General features: G+C 38.1%; 1 long non-coding RNA gene across 1 annotated transcript; it reads right to left on the reverse strand.

The window, feature by feature from the left end:
• Positions 1–9805, reverse strand: LOC121635006. Its single transcript, XR_006009337.1, has 3 exons — positions 9669–9805; positions 4888–4999; positions 1–886 (listed from the first exon to the last, which is right to left on the reverse strand). It is a non-coding gene; the product is annotated as an uncharacterized LOC121635006 (long non-coding RNA).
• Between the last annotated feature and the right edge of the window lie 1331 nt (positions 9806–11136).

Here is an 11136-nt window from a genome sequence, read left to right on the forward strand (position 1 = left end):
TTTGAATCAACTGTTGAAATGACTCATGCACTCTGAAGAAGATGAAAGTAATTTTATTCTTCTCCAAAATTTCATTGCACACAAGGTTACTGTGACAAAGATTAGTTTTCAGGTTTAATGGTGTCTCCTGAATTGTCATGTGCAGTTTTAATTTACTTAGCTACATCTGCATGTGTGACACTGATAATGTGAAGTTAAGTTGTAAATAAGCTGTCTTCATGTGACTTTTGCTGGAAAAACAAGTATAACTGACCTGCTTTTTTTAAGCTGTGTCTCTACAGGATTAAAAAACACCTCGAAGATATAAAACCTGTCTCTGAAGGTTTTAGGGGTTTGATGTTGAAGCGACCCATATCACTGTTTAAAAGTTTGGTTTTAAGTGGCTACTTCCTCAGTTTTATTGTCCATGTTTTGGTTCAAAACTTTGAGTTTTTAGTTTAATTTATAGTTCATGTTGATTGTTGTGTAATTGAACATAACTGATTCATGATCCATACAGATCCTCCATTATGATTCAGGAGTTAAATGAATTGTGGATTTGTAGTGTAATTTAAGTGTCATAGTGCTGCTGAATTACTGGCAATTCAATTTTTTAGCCAATGTTTCTCAAACTAAACCTAAGATAAAGTGGCAGCACATACAAGATATATTGTATGTGCATTTGGTTTTACTATGACGAACAGTATCTGGGTTTGGAAAATCGAAATTCCTTGGGCCATTAGCTCAGGGTTAGATTAATTTGCACCTTTGTCTCTGTAGACACCACCATCCATCTATTTTTTTAGTATTCACTTATTCCAGTCCAAGGTTGAGGTAGGCTGGAGCGTATCCCAGTTGCTATCAGGTGAGAGGCAGGGCACATCCTGGTTGGGTTGCTACAGTCCATCTTAAAGACAAACAACCACTTACAGCAAGGGTCAGTTCAGAATCACCAATTAACCTAACATGCATGTTTTTCAGTTGTGGGAGGAAGCTGGTATACCCAGCAGGTACAGGGGGACAAAAGCAAGTTCCATGCAGAACAAGCCCATTACGACTACATTAAGATTACCTGCCTAATATTTAATCTCTTGTGTGCCAGCAAAATTACTAAATTGTGGGAACATAAAAACAGGACTTCTGGGGATGTTACATGCTCCTGTAGTGTATCTGCCTCAATGGGCCTAATTTGTACCCAAATTTTACTTAGAGATGCCCAATTAGGTCAATTTTGTTTCCCAATTTAGCAACTTTGCTGTTAACTTTGACTACTGTTTTGGCCCTTATGGCAGGTTTTGCAACAAATCAAGCAACTTTTTGAACAAATTTTCTGGAGAGGCTAATTACCACTAATGTCTAATGAGTCCAGCATTCTACACACTTTACTTCAGTGAGTGACAGAGAAAAGCAGCACATTCAGCTAACAGGTGGTTTATTCCTTCTACCTTCTGCTTTGAGCGATCATTTTACACATAAATATATTTGATATTAAGGGACAACCACTATCATTCATTAATATTTATGGGCTTCGTCAGCCAATGTTGCAGTTAAAAATCAGGATTTCAGCAATGCAGGGTGACAGCTTGGAAATCCCTTGAGGGCGGTTGCGGATTAACACGCCAAATTATTGGACCAAGTTCCTGTCACTATTTATGTTTTATGTTCTGCCTTAAGCCTTGTGCACATTTTTTGGCCTCTGCCAAAAAGTTGCATACTCTTAATGAAATGAGTATATCTGCTACCAAAAGGTCTAATCATAGTATAATGTATGAATATTATCTCTGCAAAACCTAATTCTAATGAATTGTAGCAGAACAAAATTAAAAGAGGTTTGTAAAACAGACAGTTTAGGGTAGGTCTACAAAATGGCCATTTGGCATAGTTTGTCTTTAAGATCCCCTAATTGGGGGTTTTAGACATTTTGGACATCAGGCCTCTGGACTGGAAGAAAGGGGTGGGGGTCTCCCTCTTCAAGAAGGGGAACCCCTGGTTCCCGGGGTGTGCGGCTGGAACATCGGGATGTGTGCTGGCCTACGCTGGGTGGTTGTCTGGGTGGCCTGGTCCTCCTAGGCATGGTGCGGGCCCTCTGCCTTTGAGAGTTGGGGGGGCCACCTCTGGGCTCCTGGGGCCATGGACCCTTCGCTTGGGCTGCCCTAGGTGGCCAGTCCCTGGTGGCCGCGGGGGGCCCTTGCTGGGACTTTCCTTCCTTTGAGTGGGGCTAGAGTCATCTTTGGGGTGGGGTAGCTTGGGTTGGTGCTCCAGGGCTGCTGCTGAGGTCTCTGGGCTGCCCCGGTCTGCCTCTGACCTCCGTAGAGGCGTTGTCGCATTTGCATGATTTCACTCACCACTCCTCATCACTGATCACTCCTTATTCCTCATGCTCTGCATGCTGACACAGTTACTGATTTGTCCAGTGGGTTTATATACTAAGAGATAATTCTTCTTTTTTTTTCCTGTGAGTTAGTATTTGGTTGCTGTTGTGCCACTTTCATGTTATGTCTTTTTGATTTGGTTATTATTTAAGAACTCTTAATGACTATCAGCTCTGTTTTTTTTTTTGTAAAAGTTGTAGGAAATTTTCTGGTGTGTTCATGTACAGGTGTAACAGTTTGTTGTCTAGTGATGATGTGGATTGAAGGGTCGTTGCCTTCTGTCTGTGATGTTTTTGTCTCCTTTCTTCTTTCCCTTTTGCTTCTTTTTGCTATTTTCCATCTTTTTTGAAAGACTACTTAGATTCCGTGATTCAAAGTAAATAAATAAATAAATGAATCAGATTATCAAGAGGAGCCTTATACCCATAGGCCTCCCCTTGGCAGAGGAAATTTGTTCAGAACAATAGTGCAACCAGCTAATCATTTTGCTCGCTATGATGCTGGACAGGACAGGTTAAAAAAAATTGGCATTGGATTTCACCCAACCAGTTTACATGTGGTTTGTGGACATGGAGAAGGTGTTCGACCATGTCTCCCGGTGTTTCGGGAGTATGAATTGCTGAATTCTTGAGTTGTCCAGTCACAGTATGATTGGTGCCATAGTTTGGTCCTGATTGTCGGTACTAAGTCGAAATTAATTTCCAGTGAGAGATGGACTCTTTTAATGAAAGAATTTAAAGGTGCAGTCGAAGTGTTGAGGGGATCCTGTTTGGTGGCCCCAAGATTAGGTCTCTTCTTTGTGCAGATGATGTGGTTCTGTTGGTTTTATTAGGGCATGATCTCTGGTTGTAAAGCCGTTGGGATGAGAATCCGCACCTCCAAATTCGAGACGAATACAAACGGCAAAATGAGTTTCCTCTGGAGGGTGGCTGGGCTCACCCTTACAGATAGGGTGAGAAGCTTGGCCATCCAGGAGGGGCCCTGAGTAGAGTTGCTGCTTCTCCGCATCGAGAGAAGCCAAGTGAGGTGGTTTGGGCATCTGGTCAGGATGCTTCCTGGATGCCTCTCTGGTGAGGTGTTTCGGGTACATCCCACTGGGAAGTTCTGACTCTGGGAACTGATATGAAACTGGATCCTGATGACCTGAGGGATATGGTAGGATCATACAGGGTCACGTGATCACTGATGTATTTTGGTCCTAAAAAATTCAGAGTTTTATAGACTAACAGAAGTCTATTCTCTGACGAACAGGCAGCCAATGTAAAGATCTCAGAGCTGGACTGGTGTGGTCCACTTTCTTGTGCTTAGTGAGGACTCGAGCAGCAGAATTCTGAATAAGCTGCAGGTGTCTAATTAATTTTTTAGATAGACCTGTAAAAACACTGTTAGAATAATCAAGCTGACTAAAGATGAAAGCATGAACTAGTTTTTCCAGGTTTTGCTGAGACATCAGATCTTTTACCCTTGATATATTCTTAAGGTGATAGTAGGCTGACTTTGTGATTCCCTTAAAGTGTTTTTCAAAGTTTAGGTCTGAGTCCATCAATACACACAGATTTCTAGCCTGCTTTGTGGTTTTTAGGTGTGTAGACTGAAGCTCTGTGGTGACCTTTAATCATTTCTCTTTGGGTCCAAAGACCATCACCTCAGTTTTGTTTTTGTTTAATTGAAGAAAGTTCAGACACATCCAGTCATTAATCTCCTCAATGCATTTACCAAAAGCCTGTACTGGGCCTTGGTGTCCTGGTGACATTGTAATATATGTCTTTCCCAAAGAAACTAGACTTTTCAAGAAAATTGAACTAGGATTCAAAATCAGGAGGGCTGGTGTGAATGCATCCTAAAAGTAGGTTAAGAAAAGGTCAAGGTCAAGAAAACATCAGAATTCGACTTATTTTATATAAGTTATACATATTTTATTGGGGGAAGCTTTGCCCACATTTTCCACGTTACCGTCCAGTCACTGTTATGTTACACGTTCAGGAAACGCCACACCAGGGCTATTCAATTTGGGCCTACAAGGGGCGCAGTTTAAAATATTTTTAATGTTTCCCTGCTCCAACACACCTGGCTCAAATTAATAAATCATTGCGCAGAACTTCATAGGCTGTTGGATCCATTTAATTTAAGTCAGGTGTGTTGGAGAAAACCTGCAGGATTGCACCCCTCTTAGAACCAAATTGAACACCTTGCCCTACACGTTCGAAAGTGATAGAGGGTACCTTGTGCCTTTAAAAATAATCAAAGTCTCCAGATGAAACATCTGACATACCTGACCAGTAGTGACGTGCAGACTGATACAGAAATATCAATACCTCTGATACCAGCTTTTGACATTCTAGAAACGATTTTTCAATTTTTAGAAAATGGATATTTTGGTTTATAATGAAATGGAATGCTGTTGAAAGTAATTATAATATCAGGATCTTCTCTAAATTTTACCCTATAGGTAGGAGCTATTTTTTCTTCCACCTGCCATGGTCATTATGTGAAATAAGGCACAGTGTGGTGGTGCAGCAGCATGTCGCTCACTCACTCAGTGCTCAGTCAGTAGCAGTCATGTGTGGAGCTGGACAGCATCATCGCTGTTTGATGTATGTAAGGAGGCATAGAGGTGTTTCAGTAACTCCACAAAACTCCTTACAGATCTGAGATTCAATCAAAACACAGAATAAAATGAAATTATGATGAAGAAGAGAAGGAGAGGAAAAAGACAGGTGCTGTTAGGGTGAGACAGAGGTCACTGTTGGAGACCATTGATACTGCAGGCAGGTACTATCAGGTACTAATCACTATTCAGGTACAGAGTGAGAAAATGTGGAGCTGTGTAGCACTGATGCTGAATTTTAGAAAAGGGATTTTTATCTGTCTGCTAGTTTCAGTTTTTTGTGTTGATGTTCAATCAATAGGAGTCCCCCTCATTCATAAAAGGCATCCTGTTTTGAGTAAATGCTATTATAAATATCTGTAGGAGATCTGCTTGGAGTGATATGTGTCCCTGAGACCAGCTAACATAAATTCAAAAGATCTAGGTTTAGTTGGTAAGGAGGATGCCCGCAGATGCTGAGTATCATTAAATATTGGGGTTCATGGGGTTTAGAAAATAAAACTGTGGCTGAAAAATATTTAGTACATAGAATAGATAGATAATAACATCTATCATTCACATTTGTTGAGACTGATGGGTTACTGAATATTTTAATATGTAGGTGTTTTACAAACATGTGTAATTATTATGGCATTTATATAGGCTATATTTTTTTAACCCATTTTATCAGTAATTACGGTTTGAATCACAAAGTATACTATAAATATGTAAACTATCATTTCCTTTACCCTGCATGTAGTCTGATGTAAAAAGTGTATTTCCAAACACACTGAGTTTTTGTACAAAGTATCTGTAACAAAAGAAAATCGGTGGTATCACACACCACCACTGATGAGTTGGAGGTGAAACAGTTTCAACAACAGCTAATTAAAGCATTTCTTCAGACTTTATTTGAAGCCTGCTTTGGTTATGACTTAACTGACTTGAGACTTGATTTAGACTAAAATTAGCTGTGGCGATGTGCCTGTCACACACAGCATCTTTATCAATCTGCCCCTGTTTTTGTGCTCATACTCTTTGTTTCATTTGTTCGTTCTCTTGTCTCTCTTTCTTGGACACAAAGACCAGCCTTCAGCAGCTGAGTACCAGGCAGCGCTGACCTCTCACTTTCTACCTCTATGTCATGCACACATGCACATGCAGACACACTCTAACCAGACAGTGCCAGTCTCTCATCCTATGATGAAAGGGCCTTTATGCTCCAAGAATTTTCATCACAGTGATAAAAACACAGAGAGACATACGTTGTGTTTCGATCACTTCTGAGGACATTACATTGTCTGGCTTTGAATGCAATCTAACCTCATCCTAACATTTTAGAACAAGTTTATTCCTTGATTTAAGGATTTTGTGGCTTTGTTGCCGCCCCCCACACAAACACATACACACAAATGCACCCAAACTTACTCTACAATACAAGTAGGCTACTTCAAAATTAACAGGGTGAATTTGTACATCTACACTGCTGATAGTTGATACCTGTAAATGTACTTTATCAGACCAAAACATCCACAATTATTCCCACATTCATTTACAAGCACACACCCACATGCAGCAGGGTACATTGTGAAGAGGGTGTGTCAGATCAAATAGTTTGTGCAACTGGCAGATGAACAGGTGTGCATGTGCTTTCATGTTCCACCTGCTCATGTGTGTGTATGTGTGCTTGTTATTTTTCTTTAACCCTCCCCATAGTCTCACTGGGGACCAAACAGTAACTTATTGCTAGGAAATTGCTTTTAATGGAGATTTTGGGATTCTGTTATTTTACATGATCATACAGACCTGCTATGTATTAAATTTGTGGGTTTAGCTATTAATGAAAATAACTCACACAGTAAGTAAATATGAAAAAGATTAAAATTTTCTTACATGGCATAAGGGCTAATGTTTGACCTAGTAATGGTACTTTATCACAGATTAAGTTTGAATGAAACATAACTCTTAATCAACTGATAATGGAGGGAGCAACCAGCCCTTGCAAAAACAAGGGGATTTGCCTGAATTGTGTGAATTACACAGAGCGGTCTGGAGCTACATCCACACAGAGAACTGATTTCATTTTAAGAGAAGCTTCCTGTAAAGATAGAATTGTTTCAAGAAATTAAGAACTGAATTTAAGAACTGAAAAGTCTGTAGTATTTATGCCAGACCTATAGAACATAGAACTATAATCTACCATTATTGGTGGGGGAAGTTTGTGCATACAGAATAAGGGAGAGCTGTCACTATGACTTGATTAATTTATTACAGACGCACTGCCTGTGGGTTATAAACACAACGGTTTTGTTTCCAGAATTATTCACTTTGGGGATCTGGCTTCAAAAAGAATTATATTTTTGGGCTTCCAAGATGCCAGTTTCCCATTGATGAAACATCCAAACTTGTCTCCATGTGGACATGGCCTACCCAAAACATGGCTGACATGCATGTCGGGATAGAAGCAAGTACTACATCTGCCTTTTCTTTTGTTTTTTTTTTTTTGTTTTTTTTTTAACTTATCTTGCTTTTAATTATTTTAATGAAATTTATTATTTTATTGTGATTATGTTTTGATGCCTTTTACTATTTCTAGATATCTGTAATGCCTTTGTTTTATGTAAAGCACTTTGAATTGTCCTGTACATGAAATGTTCTATACAAATAAACTGCCTTGCCTTGATTTGTGTGTGTGTGTTTATATATATATATATATATATATATATATATAATCATAACACACACAAAATAGTAACCACTATTGTGATTTAAATTCTTTTAAAACGTTTTGAGTTTGCTTTGTAGCCTAAAACAAAACAGTGACATCTGGTGGTGAAGTTGTAGACTGCAGCCAAATGAATACACTCCTTTTTACTCCCTTCTTCCCATCATTAAAATAAACTACAGAGTTTCTAAAAACATGAAAGGACCACTCTAGACACAATGTCAGGTTTGTCCCTTCTGGGATCCTGTTGAAGTGTTGTGTGCAGAGAGAAGAAGGATTAATGGCAATCATATGTTTAAAAAGCTAATTCTAATGGGATAAAAACAGAATTTTCTTTCTTTTCTGTCTTTTTCTTTTTTGCTGTTTTGTTGCACAAGTCACGATAAACGGAAACATTGTTTTGAATTTTATTCTGCTAAAAAACACTCGAATTTTAATTAACCTATTAACTGTTTTGTTGCATTAAATTGTTTTAATCATTCTTTTGACTGATTTCAGTTATCATTTTGTTCTTTTGTTAACAGGATTATTAAACTCTCAAAGTATCTTGACATTTAAATATTTAATTTTGTTTACGGTTGTGAATTTAAATGCACTTTATTTAGTATTACACAGATTGCACTCTAAAAGACTCCATGATATTAGGAAAATGTGTGATATGAAACATTATTGGTGAATAAAGGGATGATAACACAAGCAACATACAGATTTTTTAATTTATGGTGTGAATTGGCTACATTGCATTTCCATCTAAACATAATACAATCCTTATTAATACACCTGTGTTTTACCTATTTCAATTAAATTAAAAAAGTTTTTGATAGTCTTTCCAATATAGATTGGATAAATTACATTTCATAGCTTTTTCTAATTCTACTTTTAGGAAAATGTTTAGTTTAGGGAAGGGGTGACGAGTGCGGATTGGGTGTAAAAGGGTTAAGACTGTGTATATTTTGCAACTTCATAATGTAGATTTCCTATCTCCAACCTCCTTAAATAAAAATCCAACTTTTCTTAGATAATTTAAGATATTTGACGAAGCACAAAATACAATTTTACTTTATTTTAAATCCTGTAGCTGTGTGCACAAGCTAATGAAATGATATGATATACTTGACACAGCTGTGAGAGTGGCCAATGGAGAAACATTGCATTGTGGGAAAAAGGCTATATTTCTTTTTGACAGTCTTATTACCTTCTTCTTTTTAAACAATTTAGCAATGGCACCAATTTAAGATTCATCTATCATCTTTATTATTTTTGCCCTAAAAACTTGATGGTTTTTGTTTTTTAAAGGGAAAATGCCAAAAGCACTGAACACGTCCTTATATACCTCAACTTTAATGTTTTAAAGTGGATCATTGTAAGTTTCTCTGCCCTAAATTCTGACTGCATCCATTGTATTATTCAGTGAAGACTGTAGCTGCTCCACTTAATGGAAATTGTCCATTTCCAAAGGTGTTCTAAATAAAATCCAAATGATTCACTCACAACAGGGGGGGTTGACAGACCAGGCTAACAAAAGACCCAGTGTGAGATTGTATGAATCACACATGCAGGACAAAGGCTTTGATTTTCTAGTAGTATGTGTGATAAAAATATGTTTCTTGTAATCAGAATTTCTTCTCTTCCAAGATCAAATACAAACTGGCCTATTTTTGCAAACACTAAAGTGGAGCAATGATTGTCTCAACACTGCATAACTTTTTTCTAACCCCTTTCAAAGGAAAAAAACATAATAAAACAGAACTTTAGGGAGCCAGTTATTGTGAACCACTTTATGTACTGTAATTTTTATACTGTAATTTGTAGTTTCTGTGCTCATTTTTCACTTTAGCTTTTGTTATACACCTAACTATACCCAGGAGGGATTTCTAGTTTGTAAAAACAAACTTGAGTATTATAAAGAGTTAACTTTTGACCCTCACATGAGCAATTATTTTAAAATGCTTTAAGAAATAATCTGAAAACATGGCCTTACAAAGTCATTTAAGCATGTCATTACCTGTTATGGTTTCTCCATATGTGTAATCACTCCATTTCCAATCTTCTCTTCGCTCCCCAACCCAGCAAGGCATCCCTTTGCTTTCATACAGTTACAGTTCAGGAACATGGCACCATGTCATATTTAATCTAGTCTTCTGCCTGCAGGGAGAAAGACCTCATTCATGTTAATTGCTTCCTTTTAGAAAGTCGAATGAGAACATGTAGATACTGTTTGTATGGGCAGAACAGAATTGTGGGTTTCTAACAGGTCTGTGGGGAAACTCACAAGAAGAACTACAGTGATAATGGGACATTTGGAGAATTTATACTGAAATCAAGTGCAGTCTGTTAAACTGGGCTAAAATGGAGAGTGACAGACTGGACTCTTTAATGTCACTGTCTGGTAGGATCTTGTACTACACTGTGGCTTCATGCTGATCTCTGTGTAACATGCCAGTAAATGTGTTAATTGTTCCAAACACCACAGAAATTCCCCAAAGACCATTTACCCTGCAACAGCAGTAGAGCCAACGTGGAGGCTGTGATCTGGATTTGATGTGCCCTGAAGGCTTTCACTCGTGCTACATACATAAAAGCAGAGCACAGCGTCAGTTGCAGTATCACTGCGAAGGGAAGTGACAGGTTGACTGTTGCAACATGAGACCTTTTAACAGAAGCACTCACACACTTAAACCTATAAACACACCGTTGTCATAATTCAAATGGGTTCAGGCTTGATTGTTGCTGTAAAAAGGAGAAACTACCGTAAAAGAAAAGCATTCATTGCGATGTTTCCTTTCTTTGTAAATTCAGCACGGATAAGTGAGCTGCTGTCAGTGGCTGCATGAGGAAGCTACATGGTTTGTGTACAAAGCTGATGTATCATGCAACTCGTTGAGTAGCAAATGAGAACATGCATGAGAAGATAGGGTTTCATTTTCAATATTACTGCAATAGCTGTGCAAACATGAAAGAAAATATCAAAACAGTGTCAGATATGCTCTGAAACTGCTGCAAGTTAAAAAGTAAAAGTGATAAAACAAGGCTGGAAAGAAAGAGATGAAACTGCAGCACAAACGAAGAAGTTTCTCTGTGTGTATTTAAGGAAAAGACACACACCCACATAAAGGCTAAATTTGAAGATCAGAGCTTCGTTTCGACTCCAACCTGTTGCAACTTGTCAGGTGAAGGGTTTTTTTTTTTTTTACTGACAGTAAGTGAGGTCATACAAACATATGACAGTTCACCTGCAAAAATGAAGAGGCCTGATAAGAATATGTAACATGCACCAACAGATTTTTGCCAGAAATTCACATGGGAATAAGAATGATACCATGACCTTTAGTATAAATCAGTGATGTTAAAGGAGACTTACAAAAATAAGTTTAGTTTGACATGTAAATTCACCCATCTGGAACTGACTGACAGCAGCTGAAACTCAGAAGAAGAATTTACATGATTATTTGCTTGATATGGGATGCAGAAAA

This window comes from Melanotaenia boesemani, chromosome 23 (assembly GCF_017639745.1).
Source record: "Melanotaenia boesemani isolate fMelBoe1 chromosome 23, fMelBoe1.pri, whole genome shotgun sequence".
Classification (NCBI taxonomy): Eukaryota; Metazoa; Chordata; class Actinopteri; order Atheriniformes; family Melanotaeniidae; genus Melanotaenia; species Melanotaenia boesemani.